The 19,604-nt window shown below is 36.3% G+C and overlaps 1 protein-coding gene and 1 long non-coding RNA gene across 2 annotated transcripts in view; one reads left to right on the top strand and one right to left on the bottom strand.

Moving 5' to 3' along the window:
- The window catches only part of LOC143598714 (uncharacterized), a 174,599-nt gene that overhangs the window by 154,144 nt on the left and 851 nt on the right, over positions 1-19,604 (bottom strand). The window lies entirely within an intron of this gene.
- The window catches only part of LOC143598684 (TMV resistance protein N-like), a 142,431-nt gene that overhangs the window by 101,066 nt on the left and 21,761 nt on the right, over positions 1-19,604 (top strand). The window lies entirely within an intron of this gene.

The following is a 19,604-nucleotide window of genomic DNA, read 5'->3' on the forward strand; positions in this document are numbered from 1 at the left end:
GTATAAAGAGTTATCAGAAAAGGTTGTACATTACGCTGCTGGTCTTCCCTTAACAATCAAAGTTTTGGGTTCACATCTTTGTGGTAGAAGTGAACTTGAATGGGTAGATGCCATAAATAGACTAAAAAATATTCCGCTGAAAGAAACTCTAGAAAAATTGGAACTAAGCTATAATGGTCTAGAAAATGACCAGAAAGAAATATTCCTAGATGTTGTATGCGTGCTGAAAGGTGAAACAAAATACAGAGCAATCAGAATACTTGAAAGTTGTGGATTTAATGCTCGAATTGGTTTAAGAGTTCTTGAGCAAAAATCATTAATAACTATTTCCAATGGAGACGGTTTGGACATCCATGATCATATAGAAGAAATGGGCAGGAATATTGTTCGGCGTTTGCACCCTAACGAACCTAGCAAACATAGTCGATTATGTATTAAAGAGGAAATTAAAGATATATTGGTCAATGAATTGGTAAGTTTCAAGCTTATATGAATGGTGGAAAACTAGAATGTTTTCTATTTTCTATTTCACATTTTCATAACAACTTCTTTTTATTATTATTTACAGGGCACCGAAGCAAAACGAAGTATACAACTAAATTTTACGTATGTTGATCGAGAAATCATTAACATAAATGGTCTTAGAAAGATGAAGGAACTTAGATTACTTTACATGGATTCTAGATATTTATATTTAGAAAACGAAGAAGTTAGCCAATGCTTACCAGATGCCTTACAATCTCTATGCTGGCATGGATACCCTTTTCGGTCCTTACCTGAAACATTTCAAGCAAACAGGCTTGTTAACCTTGACATGCGTGGTGGAAATATATCAAAACTCTGCGTAGGGGGAGAAAGAAAGGTAAATAATGGTTGATTGGTTGTTTTGCATATCGCATTTAATGTTATATTTTGTCATTGCCCTAATAATCATCAATTTTTTTCCTTATGACAGATTCTCAATAAGCTTAAGTTCATTGACCTCAGTAATTCAAAGTTGAGAACTTTTGACATTAGTATGACTCCAAATCTCGAAATATTAAATCTTAGAGAATGCAGAGACTTTGTTGAACTCCTCATGCCCGTTGAATGTCTAAGCCTCAAGGTCCTCGACCTAAGCCATTCTAAGGTGAGTAGCCTTAACCTTGGGAAGACTCCACATCTTCGGGGATTATATCTTGAACGATGCTCTTATCTTCAAGAAATTAATGCTTCGGTGGCATGTCTAAAAAACCTAGTCGACTTTAAATTAGAGCATTGCTTAAATTTTGCATATTTTAGGGTTGACAAAGAGCATGACTCAGCTTATCTTGATTCTGTAGCTACATTTGAAATAGATGTAAAATGCGTTGATCTATGTCCACTGCATCGTAAACATAGTTTGCCAACGTTTACGTTTACATGTAAATATGTTGAACTTCGACCTTCGTGGAGTGGAAATTTTGAGAAACTTATTTCTTTTGGGCCGTGCGTTTGCAAAAACCTTGAGTACATTTTGGCAACTATCTGTGGCTTACAACATTTAAGAGAGCTTACGCTTGAAGGAAGTATTCCTCAGGACCTGTGGCGGTTAGAAAGTTTAGAGATGCTATCTTTGTGGAGGCAACAATTTCAACTTCTTCCAGATAGCATTTGTATGTTAAAACATCTAAAATCACTTAAACTTTATTCTTGTTTGGCTCTTGAACAGTTACCTGAGAATATATGTGAATTAGAGGGTTTAGAAGTCTTACGCATAACGGGTTCTGAATCTTTACTAGATATTCCGAATAATATATGTAAGATGAGAAGTTTAAAACGTTTGAAGATCACCTTTTGTGATAATATTAAGAAATTGCCGGATGAACTTGGGAGTTTAGAATGCTTGGAAGTGTTAGATATAGAAGGTACAGGCATAAGTCGTCCGCAGAGCATTTATCAATTGAAAGGTCTGCGTATTTATGGGTCCAGGGAGCAACTTGAGTCGTATGGTTTTACAACCATCTTGAAAGAACAGTGGTGCAACAGATACTCGGTCTTAATCAGTCACAACATGAGTATCTCCTTACAATGTTAATCGCTACTCTTTTTAGCTTTGATTTCACAATAAAGCGACTTTCATTGTTCATTTTTCATGTATTTAGTATGATGATAGACAAATTAGCTTCAGAACCCTTGTATTTTTCTTATCAGTAATTCTTTCTAATTTGTAAAATAACCCGTTTTGACCCATGCTATTTTTTAAAACGACTCGTCCTGACCAGCCTCATCGGTTTGCCAGGTTTACAACAAATAATCTGATCCTAAGTTTTAACTTAAGCCTGCAACTTTTTAAAAGTATTTATCAACACAGATTCCATGTTGTGACTCTTTCGTAAAGATTATAGATAGAAACACGTACATTCTTGTACATTGTAACCATATGTTTAGTAATGGAACTGGTACCAGGTATAGAACACGAACTCACACACGAACGCGAATATTATTATTGAGAAACTTCACAAAACTCAATTACAATCTCTAACCCCAAAGCAATGGTATTTATAATCTAACATATCACGTTTAGACTACAACTAGGATTGCAAAATAATAGGACATAATAATTATACTAACAATTAAATCTAAGCACATTTAATTGTTTACAATTATCCACTCCATATTTAAATCATGTTACTTAATCTTGCACGCCAAGTAACGCCTTGAACCGAAATTCCCAACAATCACCCCCGGAATTTTGAACTCGAAACCGACAAGTCTTCAACTCCAAGTAATTCCCGCATCTCCTTGAATTTGATTCTCCCAAGAGCCTTCGTCAAGATATCGGCACATTGCTTAACACCAGTAACATGCTCGACACTTACCTCTTCACGATCAACACATTCCCGAATGTAGTGAAACCGAGATTTAATGAGTTTGGTCTTTCCATGGAAAAACGGATTCTTCACAAGAGCTATTGCTAATGTATTATCAATACGTAACACCACTGCTTGAATATCCTTGTTGAATAACTCACTTATCAAGTCTTTTAGCAAAACTGCCTGACACGCGGCTGTGCTTTGATGTGTGGGTAGAAATATGTGTATTAAGTGTTTAGAGTCGTGTGTTTTGATTAGTTATATATTGTGAACACGATTACTTTGTGTGCGTTTGTGGTTATAGGTGTGCGGAGCTTAAAGAAGCTAATTTGGAGCATTCATGATGGAGTGGAAATGAAAATGATGATCCATGAGAATATAGAGAATTGAAATACGAAGACGTGGCCACAAACGGGGAGGAAAACGGAGTTGAAACGAAGATTTTATTAAGAAAACAGTTTGGCCTAGCAGGACTGTAACGCAGAGTGACCAGACCGTAGCTTACGGTCTGACAGTAGCTTACGGTGGCCAGACCGTAGCTTACGGTGGCCAGACCGTAGCTTACGGTCTGGCCTGACAAAAAAAGAGATTTTGGTGATTTTTCTTCCATATTTAAGGCCCAAAAACCCTAATATCAAAATCATTCAATCATAATCAGTCTTGGGACTTCTTGGAGGCCATCATACACCATCCTAACACTTACCAATCATCACAATCATCCATGTTCTCATCATCTCAACCAAGAATCAAGATCTTCAAGATGCATATGCTAGGCTAAAGTTTTAGTGACCATCTCCAGGCGTAGGGTGGTGTTTGTAAGCAAGACCTTATGGTATTTTGAACTTTAATATTGGATTTGGATTTAGTTAATCATTTGGTTAGTTGAATCTATACATTTGTTTATGCATTCAACAGTTTTTCGTAATTGAATGTTTTGTGTTTTTATCAGATTTATGGTCATTAACTTTAAGGATTAAGTTCTTTGAGACATTGGCCCATTTATCATTTACCATTAAATCACTTACATTTATCAAACCTTAAAACTGGTAATCAATTAGGTTATTATTCCTCCAAACCAACTGTTCGGATTAAGTTCTGTCAATTAGTGAGATCAAATATTTAGTCTTTTGATTATAAGTGTAATCAATCGAGTTTTCAAATAGGTTTAACAATTGGTCTAGTCTGCTTCACAACCTGAAACCTAGAGTTTGGTTACTTTTCTCTAACTGTTTACAAACAAATCATTATTTAATCTGCTTGACATCGTTTGTCCACCCTAGAATAATTAATTAAAAAGCCATTAAACTTGATTAGCACTTTCCACTGATTCCCTGTGGATTCGACACCTTATTTGCCCTAGCTAGTAAAGGTTTTATAAATGTTTTTGATTGACCTTTCGACATCGATCAAAATGGCGCCATTGCCGGGGAATCAACGCGCAAAGTGTTAGTTTAGTGTTTTGTTTACTTTTAGTTTTATTTTATTTTTGTCAGTTTTATGTTTGGTATTTGTGTGTTTCATGTGCACTCAGTATGACGTGGAGTTGGGTCTATGACCCACATGAAGGATATAAGGCCGTGAAGGACGATGACCCGTAACGTACACATTCATATCATGGCCCACCTTCACCAAACTCTCAAGGCTTCTACAAGTCAGATAACCTAAGGAGCTTCAACGAGCAGGGTCGCAACATGCGGTACCAAAATTATTCATCGCCTCAATCTGATTATAAGGGTTATTATGGGTCAACAACAGGTAACCACGAAAACTCGTATCAAAGTAATTCTCAATCTCAGAAGAGAATTAATTGTTACCAGTTTGAGGATGATTCGGACTATGATAGTGAAGGGTCCGATACGCCAAGTTTTGTAAGTTATCAAGAGGAGGATGACTACTACTGCCATGAACATCCTCAACCAATATACGAGGAAGTACCTCAACATTATAATCATGGTGGTACATGGGAACAGGTACACATGTTTATATCGTCAACCCTATTCCTCCGGTACGTGTGTGAGTTGACCCAAATATATATAATACACATATAATATATAGTACACACATGTCATTTGAGTGCTTTCATTGATGTTCATGGATTACAGGATCGTAGTTGGCAAAATGCAAAAGTGATAGAGGCAATTAGGTTAAGCCTCATCTGGATGAGCGAGAGTGTGGGTACTGGGGGGTTGGGGCCACATACATTATACATATGAGGATGGTTAATGAGAGGGGCGGGGGGTTGGGTCCCTTAGAAAACCTTTTTCTGGACTTATTTTTAATTTGGTTAACCCCGACATTATGTTACGAGACAATCCGGCTTACTAGGTTTATTTGTAATTGCATTTGTTTTTGATTGTGTATTTGTATTTGTTCCAGTATTAAGCATTTCATTGTTATGATTTTAAAAATAATTGAGGAAAAAGCCAAAAATATGTCAATGTATATTCAGTTATGTATTTAGTAGTTTGTTTATGTAAAAAAAAAGGAGAAAAAAAAGCAAAATAATAATAATAATAATAATAAAAGTCAAAGAAAAGCTCAAAAAGAGTCAATGTTCTAGTCAGTATTGGTTGTAAATGAAAGTCAGTGAGTTTGTTTAGTTGTTTAGTCGTTGGAATAAATTAAGTCATTGTTTATTTAGTTGTTTTGTAATAAGCCATATCGGATCGTCTTAGCTACTTCAAAAATTCCTTTCCATACCCTTACACTTGGCCCCGTTACAACCCTTTTTAAGACCTCTTGATTTGCATTTGTGTCAAAGCAGCTTTATGGATGAATATTTGCTTATGAGTGATATTGAGAGCAGAATGATACTAGCACATCTTTTGCTAGTCCAGATATTAAACCGAGAGGAGAGATATTATATTATGAGGGGTATGACCATGTGTGCCTTAACCGGAAACAAAGTACACTCGTTTGAGCAGTTTCAAAAGTTTTAAAATGTATCATTAAATTATTTGGTGGGTTATCAACCTTGACAGTGTCAATTCTTGGGAATCGGGTATGACCTTATACCTCACTAGTATTAATACTTATAATTGATGAACCGTCGATCGAGGTGTATATGTTGCATGAGAGTTTCTTGAGGGCAAGCAAATGATAAGTGTGGGGATGTGATGTGTGGGTAGAAATATGTGTATTAAATGTGTAAAGTAGTGTGTTTTGATTAGTTATATATTGTGAACATGATTACTTTGAGTGCGTTGGTGGTTATAGGTGTGCGGAGCTTAACGGAGCTTAAAGAAGCTAATTTGGAGCATTCATGATGGAGTGAAATGAAAGTGATGATCCATGAGAATATAGAGAATTGAAATACGAAGACGTGGCCACAAACGGGGAGGAAAACGGAGTTGAAACGAAGATTTTATGAAGAAAACAGTTTTGGCCTAGAAGGACCGTAAGGCAGAGTGACCAGACCATAGCTTACGGTCTGACAATAGCTTACGGTGGCCAGACCGTAGCTTACGGTCTGGTCGTAGCTTACGGTCTGGTCTGACGAAAAAATAGATTTTGGTGATTTTTTTTCCATATTTAAGGCAAAAAACCCTAATATCGAAATCATTCAATCCTAATCAGTCTTGGGACTTCTTGGAGGCCATCATATACCATCCTAACACCTACCAATCACCACAATCATCCATGTTCTCATCATCTCAACCAAGAATCAAGATCTTCAAGATGCATATGCTAGGCTAAAGTTTTAGTGACCATCTTCGGGCGTAGGGTGGTGTTTGTAAGCAAGATCTTTTGGTATTTTGAACCTTAATATTGGATTTGGATTTGGTTAATCATTCGGTTAGTTGAATCTATACATTTGTTTATGCATTCAACAAGTTTTCATAATTGAATGTTTGTGTTTTTATCAGTTTATTGATTTGTGGTCATCAACTTTTAGGATTAAGTTCTTTGAGTCATTGGCCCATTTATCATTTACCATTAAATCACTTACATTTATCAAACCTTAAAACTAGTAATCAATTATGTTATTATTCATCCAAACCAATTGTTCGGATTAAGTTATGTCAATTAGTGAGGTCAAATATTTAGTCTTTTGATTATAAGTGTAATCAATCGAGTTTCCCAAATAGGTTTACCAATTGGTCTAGTCTGCTTCACAACCTGAAACCTGGAGTTTGGTTACTTTTCTCTAACTGTTTACAAACAAATCATTATTTAATCTGCTTGACATCGTTTTTCCACCCTAGAATAATTAATTAGAAAGCCATTAAACTTGATTAACACTTTCCACTGATTCCCTGTGGATTCGACACCTTACTTGCCCTAGCTAGTAAAGGTTTTATAAATGTTTTTGATTGAACTTTCGACATCGATCACGCTTGCCGAGTTGCCGCCATATACTCTGCTTCACACGATGAGAGTGCAACCGTACACTGTTTCTGAGAACGCCAAGTAATTGGTGAAGACCCAAGATAAAACATGTGCCCCGTAGTGCTTCTTCCATCGTCTTGGTCAATATTATGGCTACTATCACTATAACCAAGTAACACGTTTTTCCCACGAGTGTAAAAATACCAAAACTGAGAGTACCTTGAATATAACGAAGAATTTGCTTTATAAGAGTTGCATGAGATTTCTTCGGGCTTTGCATGTACCGGCTTACGACTCTGACAGAATACGCCAAGTCGGGACGAGTTTGTAAAAGGTACCGGAGACACCCGGCAATCTTTCGATATCTCGTAGCATCAAAATCTTCTTCGTCTTCAAATATAGAAACTTTTATACTCGGAATTTGATCAGGATTGCAAATCTCCATTCCCGCTTCTGCTAAAATTTTCTTCGCATACGCTTCTTGCTTAATTTTTATCCCATCGTTGCTTTGTGAAACTTCAATTCCGAGATAATAAGTTAGCTTTCCCAAATCCGACATCTCAAAGTTTAAAGCCATCTCGTGCTTAAACTCCATAATTAAGTTTAAATTGGAACCCGTCACGATTAAGTCGTCAACGTACACACCGACTATTAAAAGATCGGCTCCAATTTTCTTTCGGTTTACCGCTTGTTCTTCTATGCACCGGTGAAACTTCATATTTAACAAAATACCATTCAACTTTGTATTCCACGCCCTCGGAGCTTGCCTTAAGCCGTACAACGCTTTGGATAATTTGTATACTTTGTGCTCTTCACCCTTTTTAACAAAACCGAGCGGTTGAGTAGCAAAAACTTGTTCTTTTAACTCGCCATGTAGGAACGCGGATTTGACATCGAGGTGATGCAATTCCCAACCTCCATTCACTGTGAGAGATAATAATAAACGAACCATTTCGAGTTTAGCCACTGGTGTAAAAACCTCGTCAAAGTCGACTCCGGGTTGCTGAACATAACCCTTTTCCACGAGTCTCGCCTTGTGTTTATTAAGCGAGCCATCCGCGTTTCTTTTAACCTTGAAAACCCACTTTAAACCAATCGCCTTTGCACCACGTGGTAACTCGATCAACGTCCACGTATTATTTTTATTAATCGACTCAATTTCGACACCCACTTCGGTTTCGATTTTGCATCATCAAAACAAACCGGTTCATCATCAGCAAGCAATAACAAATCTTCATCAATTATACTCGAATTCAAGACATAATCATTAAAATGTACCGGGTAACCGTGGCTCGAGATTATACTCCATTCCCGCTTCTGCTAAAATTTTCTTCGCATACGCTTCTTGCTTAATTTTTATCCCATCGTTGCTTTGTGAAACTTCAATTCCGAGATAATAAGTTAGCTTTCCCAAATCCGACATCTCAAAGTTTAAAGCCATCTCGCGCTTAAACTCCATAATTTAGTTTAAATTGGAACCCGTCACGATTAAGTCGTCAACGTACACACCGACTATTAAAAGATCGGCTCCAATTTTCTTTCGGTTTACCGCTTGTTCTTCTATGCACCGGTGAAACTTCATATTTAACAAAATACCATTCAACTTTGTATTCCACGCCCTCGGAGCTTGCCTTAAGCCGTACAACGCTTTGGATAATTTGTATACTTTGTGCTCTTCACCCTTTTTAACAAAACCGAGCGGTTGAGTAGCAAAAACTTGTTCTTTTAACTCGCCATGTAGGAACGCGGATTTGACATCGAGGTGATGCAATTCCCAACCTCTATTCACTGTGAGAGATAATAATAAACGAACCATTTCGAGTCTAGCCACTGGTGCAAAAACCTCGTCAAAGTCGACTCCGGGTTGCTGAACATAACCCTTTTCCACGAGTCTCGCCTTGTGTTTATTAAGCGAGCCATCCGCGTTTCTTTTAACCTTGAAAACCCACTTTAAACCAATCGCCTTTGCACCACGTGGTAACTCGATCAACGTCCACGTATTATTTTTATTAATCGACTCAATTTCGACACCCACTTCGGTTTCGATTTTGCATCATCAAAACAAACCGGTTCATCATCAGCAAGCAATAACAAATCTTCATCAATTATACTCGAATTCAAGACATAATCATTAAAATGTACCGGGTAACCGTGGCTCGAGATGATCTCCGGACACCCGGCTAAGGTGTAACTGTGTTGCTTGTACCATTCGGGCTTGTTGGAGCATTTTCGACTATCGGTTCTTCGTCGTCTTCTTCACCCGTCACCACTTGAACTCGTAGAGTTTGACTCAGGGCTCGACCCGATGTTTTCGGTATTAACGGTTCCTTCTCCGGTATCAATTTCATCACCAAAGTTAACCCAAAACATGCCAGGTGATCGATCCTTCTCGTTGATTGCCTCGGTACTTTTACCCCAATTCCAACTTTGCTTTTCGTCAATCATCGTGTCACCCTCTCGACTCACAACAATTTTCTTAGTCGATGGATTGTATAAACGATACGCCGCCAAACCTTTCTCACTCCCGAGATAAACTAAACGAGTCAAATGATCGTCTAACTTCTTAATATTTCCCGCAACTACTTTTGAATACGCAACACATCCAAAAACTTTAAGAAATTTAAGATTCGGTTTCTTTTTTTTAACATTTCATACGGTGTTTTGTCTTTTAACGATCGAGTTAGAATTTTATTAATCACATCGGTTGAATGCCTCACCGCTTCACCCCACATATAATTCGGTTATTGTCTCGCTTTTAATATGCTTCGACTAATATCCAATACCGTGCGGTTTCGCCTATCCACGACACAGTTTTGTTGACGTGTATATGGAGCGGTTAAATGCCAATAAACCCCTCGTTTTCAGAGAACCGATTGAAATCACGAGAGGTAAATTCCCCCCCTCAATCGGTTCCCGATCGAAACGTCTTGATTTTCTCACTATTTTCCGCTTCCACCATGACTTTAAATCGCTTGAAGGAATCAAACGCTTCACTTTTTTCCTTCAACAAAAAAGTCCACATGAAAAGTGAAAAATCATCTATCAAGACAAACACATACCTATTTCCGGCTATGGTACTAGGAGTAATGGGGCCGCATAAATCTCCATGGATTAGTTCCAACGCTCGGGTTGCTCTAAAATTCGCCGACTTCGGAAACGGTTTCCTCGTTTGCTTACCGACTAAGCACGAGTCACAATTTGATTTTCTTGATCAACTTTTGGCATTCTAACGACATATTATTTTTCACCATTTGTTTCATAGACTCGAAATTTAGGTTTCCTATTCTCGCATGCCAAAGCCAATTCAAATTATCAATCCCGGCTTGTAAACACACGGGTTTCCCCGTCTTTAATTTTATCGTATAAAGACGATTCTTGGATCGAGTAACCCGCATCAACAATTTTCCTTGATCATCATACATCAACAAGTAATCGTCTTTCATACGAATATCACAACCACTTTCCATTGCTTGCCCAAGACTAATAATATTACTTTATAAACTAGGAATATAATAAATGTCGGTCAATAATTGTTGCTCCCCCATTTTATCGACTAGCAATATCAACCCTTTTCCGCAAATATCAACATAAGACCCATCTCCAAATTTAAGTTTGCCACTAACACGCTTATTTAACTCATAGAAAATAGATAAACTACCCGTCATATGGTTGCTCGCTCCATTATCCAGATACCACAAGTTTTGTTCGTTCGAACCACCCTCATAATATTTTGGTATAACCTTATGTTCATTCAAGTACACTTTTTCTTGAACACACTGCACCATATAGAGGGATGGGTCTTTTTCTTTTGCTTCAGCCAAATGTGCTTATCTCTCTTTCCTTCGTACCAGACACCTCGAAACGAAGTGACCAAGTACATCACAACGAAAGCATTGAACTTCTGAGTAATCCTTTTTACCCTTTCGTTTATCCCCTTCGTTGACCCTCCTTGTGAACCACGGTTCTAACTCCCACGTCCACCACCACGTCCATTACCACGTCATTGGTTCGAACCTTTCTCGCGCCCCTACTCGATTCGCGTGAAAACTGATTCGAATTCGAAGAGGATTCAAAATTATTAAACAAAAGTTTACCTTCTTCAGAACGCAACATGTGCCCTTTGATACGCTCCTCATAAGCATTGAACCTCCCGACAACATCCTCAAAACCGACTGTTTTAAGGTCTAACACTTGCTCGAGGGATGCTACAACTTGGATAAACCGGCTCGGCCGCCTTGTGAAGAATTTCTGGACTAGCTTCCTTTCTTCATACGGTTGTCCAAGTGTGGCTGCTTTAGAAGGGTCGCGGTCATTCTCGAGGCATACTCGTCAATGGTTTCGGTTTCTTTCATCATCATACCGTCAAATTCACGTATTAACGTATGAAGTCTAGCATCCTTCACACGTTCCGCACCCATATTTCTTGACTTTATGGCATCCCACATCTCTTTTGCCAATTTAAAATTACCGATTTGGAGTATTTGTTCCTTGGGAATCGACAAACAGAAGCGCCTTCGCAATGTTATTTTTCTTCGCGTCATTAGAGCCCGGGTTAATTACATCCCAAACTCCATGAATCCCAAAAATAACCTCCATATGCATATTCCAAATCATGTAGTTCGTTTTCTTCAAACGCGGACACTTAAACGACCCAGAGATCGTCTCTTTTCCCGTTTGGCTCGCGTCACCCATCTTGTTTTTACGGCTGCATGTTTTTGAAAAATCCTTTGGTGTAACTGGTTCAATTTTCCAGCCTACACGATTAAACCCAATTCCGAATCTGACCCGAACATGCCTTTCGGTTTCAGAAGCAAACACAAGTGATTCTCTTTCAATTGAAACAGCACTAGTTTTGCTTTTAAGCCTTCCAGATCATGGACTCTATTTGTTTGGTGAATTATTAATAAATAATGCAATAATGGAATTCACTTTACTGAATGTTTTTTTTTTATCAAACTAAACTCCTTGGTCAAAACAAACCATAAGTCACGTGAGAGGTTGAACAACCTCCACCTTGATAATTGTACCTTCTTTACAGTTACCTCAACAAAAGAACAGGATTCTAATCACCAACCACCACTTGATATTCTTTTCTTTTGCTGACCAGATTCAAACAACTCAATCGTCCACCGATTGAACTCTCCAAATCAGAACTCAGGTTATTACTGCTCTGATTTAGCTGAACGAACCTTCGACAATTGCACAATTGCAGGTTTCTGATAATCGGACAAAGTTCCCTCACGTCGCGGGTTTTGTTTCCGGTGGCAGGTACACGTCGATCGTTGATTGCAGGCTACTGTTGGAGTATGAATGTGATCACAGATGCAGGTCGCAGGTCTTCTTCTTTAAGGCTCTGATACCAGGTATCGAACACGAACTCGCACACGAATACGAATATTATTATTGAGAAACTTCACAAAACTCAATTACAATCTCTAACCCCAAAGCACGCGTTTAGACTACAACTATGATTGCTAAATAATAGGACATAATAATTATACTAACAATTAAATCTAAGCACATTTAATTGTTTGCAATTATCCACTCTATATTTAAATCATGTTACTTAACATTGCACGCCAAGTAACGCATTGAACCGAAATCCCAACAGTTTAGTTGATTGACAGCACAAGTATATATAACATCTTTCAAAATAATATTTTTAACTTTTGAAAATATATTTAAAAACGTTATTACGTAATTTAATTTGTACATTGTATTAACATACAATTTCGTTGAGCTTATAAATTAAAACAATAAAATATTATTTATAAAAATTTAATTTGTATATGTTAATTTAGTAAATTTAGTAATAATGTACGGTTACAATATACAAGTATTTAAAACAAATAAAGGTTATCGATTTATTCAAAATTTTCTCTTTATTTAGGGATTTGTCAAGCAATATCATGAAGGTGTAATGTTTTATTGAAAATTTAATCAAGTAAATTTGAAGTAGTTTATTAAAAATTTATGGACAATTTGTATAGAATTACGAAATATACTTTCGAATGTGCTGAACTAACAATAATCAATTCTGTCAAAAACATATTTACAGGTTATACTTGAAATAAAAAACGATAACCAATTCTGTTCTGATCGTATATAATATATGCACACCACTGCTCGATGAAATGCATGTGTGAAAATTGTCATGTTAAAATCAGCTTTTTCAATATTTGTTGTCCGGATTGTGACCAGCAAAAGGTGACTGGCCCGTTTGTTCCGAATACCAAACCGAACTGCTTGGATATTGTTCTAGGCTCGGGTTTATCTGTAGGTCATTCGGTCTCATTCGGGTAAAGCTGAGAACTACCCTCAACCTTTTTTTTATTTTCAGCCTTTACCCAAATTATCAATTTTCCACCCGATGCTAATTCTAAACCCGAACCGACCCGCTAAAATCTCCACAACTCTGCCCATATAATCCATATATTTATTGAGTTAAATGTTTGATCTTAAGAAACTTTCATTAACTTTCATTAAGACAATGGCTTCAATAGATTGATTTGGTGATTGTGTACCGGGCATACCAAGAATGCTTTTGTTATCCATTATGTTGTGATGTTGACAACAGGAATGTTAACCATAGTCAAAAAGTCAATATGGACCACAATGCAGTTAACCAAAAAAAAGTCAACGTTGATAAAAAGGTCAATTCTAGAAAAGTTTGTGTACTTCAAACATCAGTTGGGAGTTCAGGAATTTGAATTAAGGGAGGGTATTAACATGTAATTCAAATTAATATGGGTGATTGGGTCTACCGGTTCTTAAGGGGTTCAAGTTGAATAAGGACATTGCCAAGCGGTTGAGAAGTCTGAGTCTATTACCTTCATCTATAGTTTACTTATCGTATTCAATATCAACAGTGGAGGAACCAGAAAATTCCAAATGGGGGTTGTAATATAATTGTTTTACATTCGTAATTCAAAAGTGTACACATATTACTTTTTTTTACCGATAGTCGGTAACTGGCATCTTCGAGGTCCCATAGCTTGAAATCGTTGAAGAATTGCTTCATTTTCAACACTTGCAAAGATATCTTTCTCTACATAGCACACCAATGCATCTGTGAGAAAATTATCACCCATCTTATTACGTAAATCAGTCTTGATAAACTTCATCGCGGAAAACGATCTTTCAACAGGAGTTGTTGCAACCGGCAAGACCAAAGCCAACTCAACTAGTCGATAAACAAGGTCATATGTAATATGATATTTCATCTGAACCATTTTCTTTGCAAGTTCTCCAATATTATGAAGACCGGAAAAAACTTCATTACTTTTCATATTTGAAATGTACCAATCAAGTTGTATCCTTAGTTGTCCGAGATCAAAACCATTAAAATCATCTGAATATAACTCAGCAAGCCGTAGTAACTTCTCATGGTCAAAAGTTTGAAATGAGTCTCTAGGGTCTAGACACGCTATACATGTAAGCAACTCCGAGTTTGCCTTAGTAAAACGCTCATTCATTTCATTAAGAAGAAGATCAACAACCTAGAATCATGTGGAAATAAAATATAAAAAGTTTGCTAGCAAAAAATGTTATAAGCTGAACTTTATTAACAAAAACAAAAATAAATGAGAGTAAGGCACCTGATAAAAAATATCAACGCGAAAGCGATGGAGATATGTTTGTGGCTCATCATCAATTGTCCTTCTAACTCGACCTAGAATAACGTCTTCCATATTAGGCAAATAAATTTCATTTTTAGAACAAAATGTGGTGACTTCATTCAATAGCTCCACCCAGCCATCATCCCTGTATTTCTTTATAACATATTTCATATCTTCAATCAATCGAACCGCATTACCAATATTTTGATTCTTCAATTGTAGGGCTTGTGATAGGTCATTTGTCTTTCTTAACAAGTTTAACATTAAATGGGCAATAAAGACAAACTCAAAGTTTTCATTTTCTCAGCCATACCAAGCGCATTGCCTCGAGTTTTTGCATCAGTGCTCTCTCTTGACAAATAAGCACTTCTCTCACTGGTTTCCACAAGTCTAAAAGTCGAAGTATAGTTTTAAGATGGGAAACCCAACGAGTGTCACCAGCTCGGGCTAAACTCATTTCTTGGTTTTTACCTTTTCCTGTACATACTTCACCCGTTTCAATTCGTTTCACAAAATCATCATGTTGTTTTTGTTGAATCAAATCTTTCCTTTTACATGAAGCTCCGACAATATTCACAATCTTTGTAAGGTAATCAAAAAAAGAACTTATAGATGCATATTTAGATGACGTGGCCACAACTACCGGTTGTAACTGATGTGCAAAACAATGTATATAAAACACAAACTTATTTTCAGCTAAAATTTTTTACTTCAATCCATTTAGCTCTCCACGCATATTGGAAGCTCCATCTTAACCTTGACCTCTAACTTTTGACATTGTTAAATTATTTTTTGCAAAAAAATTATCAATAGCACTTTTTAGGGATGATGCAATGGTGTCAGTAACATGTACTACCCCGACAAACCGTTCAATCACTTCTCTACCATCATCCACATATCTCAAAACCACCACCATTTGCTCCTTTATAGAACAATCACGAGACTCGTCAATTAAAATAGAAAAAAAACTTATCTTTAACCTCGTTCACAATAATCTTTCTTACCTCAGTAGCACATGCATTAACTATTTCTTTTTGGATTTTAGGCGAAGTCAACTGATTATTTCCATGTGATTTTGAATTAAACGCCTTATTTACTTCCTCATTACGCTCACAATACCATTTGACAAGTTCAAGAAAATTACCTCGACTATTAGAGCTTATAGACTCGTCATGCCCGCGAAAAGCCAAACCTTGAATTAAAAGGTATCGAATCACATCAACAACAGCGGTTAATCGAACACGATAAACAATCTCATCTTGCTTTCATTGTTGTGACAATACATTTTCAAGATTGTGCCTTTGATCTTTAAATAACTCAAACTGAACTCTAGCATGATTATGTCTACTATTTTGACCTCCTTCATGATCACGAAAATTTTCAAATGCCCTTTTCCAGTTTCTAAAACCATGCTTGATAAATACTTCATCCCCATGTCTATTACCGGTAGGGAACAAATAACACCACAAACAAAACGCCGCATCTTTTGATGCGCTATATTCTAACCAACAAAAACGATCAAACCATGTTTTTTAACCTTCCTCAATTGTCCACAAATTTGTGTTTTGGGAAAATTATGACCTTTCGGTTGGCAAGCACCTTTCGTTATATAACGTCTCCTTACTTCATCTCAGATATTAATCGAATAATCATTTATTGGTTTGCGCAAGGCTGCGTCACCAACAATTTCATCTTCCAATGCTTCAACTTCTTCTCGACTTCTTTTATTATTATTTTCATTGGCATTTGACGAACTTGATGGAGTCTTGATGCTTGGTTGGGGTGTTTTACCAAAATAGTTTGTGATGGAAGCGTTTCTACATACACAAATACTAAAAACTAATATCGCAATCATTATATAAAACAATAAGTTCAAGATTAGATCATATATAAAATATTAACTGATCTTGTAAATTAACTACGTAAAAGATAACTACACAACAACATTCCTATTTTACGATGGTTAAAATCATAAAGTATTAACATACTATATAATAACAATTAATTAAAACAGAAACCAAAATACAATAGAGTTAACTTACTTCATATTGTCTTTTGAGATGGGGCCACAGTAGGGAAAAGAAACACCAAAAAAATTGAAAAGTAGTAGTTGTAAAGTGACGGCTGACTTCTGATTACTATGCACTAGGTGAAAAGTGAAAATAAATTACCAATAAGATATTAGGTTTGAATATGGGCTTATATTAAATTGATTCATTTAAATGGCCCACATTCCCATACACCCATTTAATTTAAGAATACAGAGCCAACAACTTTTGTCATCTTCTTCATGCCCACAACTCTTTTCATCTTCTTCATTCTTCACTTTCATAGTTTTGCAGGGCCAACACTTGCTAGAAACACAATATATCTACTTATTTTTTTTACTCTAAGCACTTTGTAAGAATTAAACGAGAGGGTCAAGCTATAAAAAAAGAAAAAAAACCTACTCTGATCTACTATAAATTTGGCTGGAGGGTCAATGGACCCTCTTGACCCTCCCTTAAATCCGCCGATGAATATCAATCAACACTTGGTTAAAATACTGATAATGTGCATGTTTGTATGTATATAATTTTGTCTTTACATACATAAGACTTGTAACTTATGTAATATTTTATTTTTTTAGAATAAAAAATAAAATCTTACATTATATATCAATTTTACCTTTATGTTTTTTTAACATTTTAATATATTTAATACTAAAATCTGTTGGGTGTCGAATCCAGCAAATAAAATAAACCAAATTAACACATTAAGAATAGTATGAGCGAAAGTAAGGTTCGTGTCCTTTGGGATACAGATTAACTAAATTATACCAGAAATATTTCAGGTCTAGACATGATTGTTTTAAAAGGGGGTTTTGATTTAAACTTGAAATTAACGAAAACAAATTTATAAAAGAAAAGTGAATTCAAATATATAATAACTAATTTACTTGATTTAATTCTAGCTTATGATCATTAACAATTATGGTGCAATGACTTTTTAGTTGAACGGTTTGTATCAATAATAGACGTCACGCCGTTCGGACATCCACTCTATCTAATGTCTAATCACACACCGTTCGGTGATTAGAGTCAACCCGCTACTCCAATCTCACGCCGTTCGGATCTTAGTGTGCGGGTCGCGTGATAGAAGTATCGATTATAATCAAACACTCACGCCGTTCGGAGTGTATAATTATATTGTTTAATTCTATAATGATTTTTGGTTCATAGACAAACACAAAATATTATTTGTTTCTTTTACCAAAACTTAAAAACTAATTAGGGTTTTAAATGAACTTTATTAGAAAAATTAATAAGGTGATCAAGTTTATTAACAATCTAATATATACCGGAATAGAACCGCGTTTAAGCACAAGAATTAAACAAACAAACGAATCACATAAACGTTTCACATAAGTTTCGAATCAATCAAACCCTAGTGTTGAAATTAAATTGATCTAGCCGGACATGGTGGCTAAAACAATCAAAACGTTCAATAAACAAAACATTAAAAATAATAAAGCTTACAAAACAAGAAACAAAAACCCAAAGGTTGTATGCTCTCTGCCGTCAAAACGATGATCCATCCCAAATCCCTAACGAAGGTTTTCTTTAATATTCTTGCTGCTCACACAAACAAATTTCGATTGAGGCCCACTAGCCCAAGTGCATGATCTGGTCACTCTTAATTAATTGCCAAGCCTACTTATTAATTAGAACCCATCTTTAATCTTTCGTCTAAAGTCCTTGCGCAGCCCATGAACGATTTATAAGCTATCTTGTGATATAACTTTAGTTCCACTTGAATAATTAGATTATAAGTTTCAGCCCATACTATCTTGAGCTCCATACTCCACTAGCTTATCTTTGTATCTCGTGTTTCACTTAATTTCTTTACTTTCGTTTTTCTTGAAACCGATCACACATTTTGGCTTGTCAATTCTTTCTAAGACCCCTGTTGTCACTCCCAACTGCCCCGCACCTACACAAAACAATAAAACGATCCAAAGTAGACTCCACTCCACGAAACAAGATATTCACAAAAGAATTTGATATATGTACGATAAACCTTTCCTTGTCCTCAAGGAAGTCAAAAATAGTATAAACCAAGAACTAAAAATCTAGGGGAAATTTCTTTTTTTTTTATTTCATTTTTTTAAAGCCCGTTTTGGTACCGGAATGATTTGTAATGAGATCATAACTAACATGTCATTTTTCATTCATTTGAATTCAGGAAGTACCGACACATGTAACTACGATTCTTAATATTATGCGTCCGGAAAAAAAGTTGATGCAGTTGGATCAGAATCGGAAAATTCAGTCTTAAAAACATATAGGTTAATTTTTAAAGCTTAGAAAAACACAAAACCGCAATCACCGATATTGTTGTCCACTTAAACCCATGCCTTAATCTTTACCGGGACAAATATGATCCGACATTAACATTACTTAGTGGTTTACACAATTAAGACCAACTTATTTTCAGCTTTTACCGGACCAGACCACCCCAAGTTGACTTAAACCTCAAAATTAGCAAATTTAAAACTTTTGTTGCTCTAATTTTTAATGAATAGTTAAGATGATCAAGGATATTGTTTATCCACCTAAGCTTAAGCATCAAAGTCTACCAAGCAGCCATTAGATATGATTAAGGTTCAGTTAATTAATAGCTAGTGTTCCCCACAACATAACATACCCTCGTTATCAAGCAATACACCGAACCATTACCATAGGTGAGTATGCAAAATTTCATCCGTAGGGCTTACATTTGGCGTGTCCCTTGTGGTCCGTTTCTTAATGGTAATGAGACGCGAGCAAGGGGACCCCACATG

The sequence above is a fragment of the Bidens hawaiensis genome, unplaced genomic scaffold (assembly GCF_021521415.1).
Source record: "Bidens hawaiensis isolate Kalapana, Puna unplaced genomic scaffold, B.hawaiensis_p1.1 tig00001904_1, whole genome shotgun sequence".
In the NCBI taxonomy this organism is placed as follows: Eukaryota; Viridiplantae; Streptophyta; class Magnoliopsida; order Asterales; family Asteraceae; genus Bidens; species Bidens hawaiensis.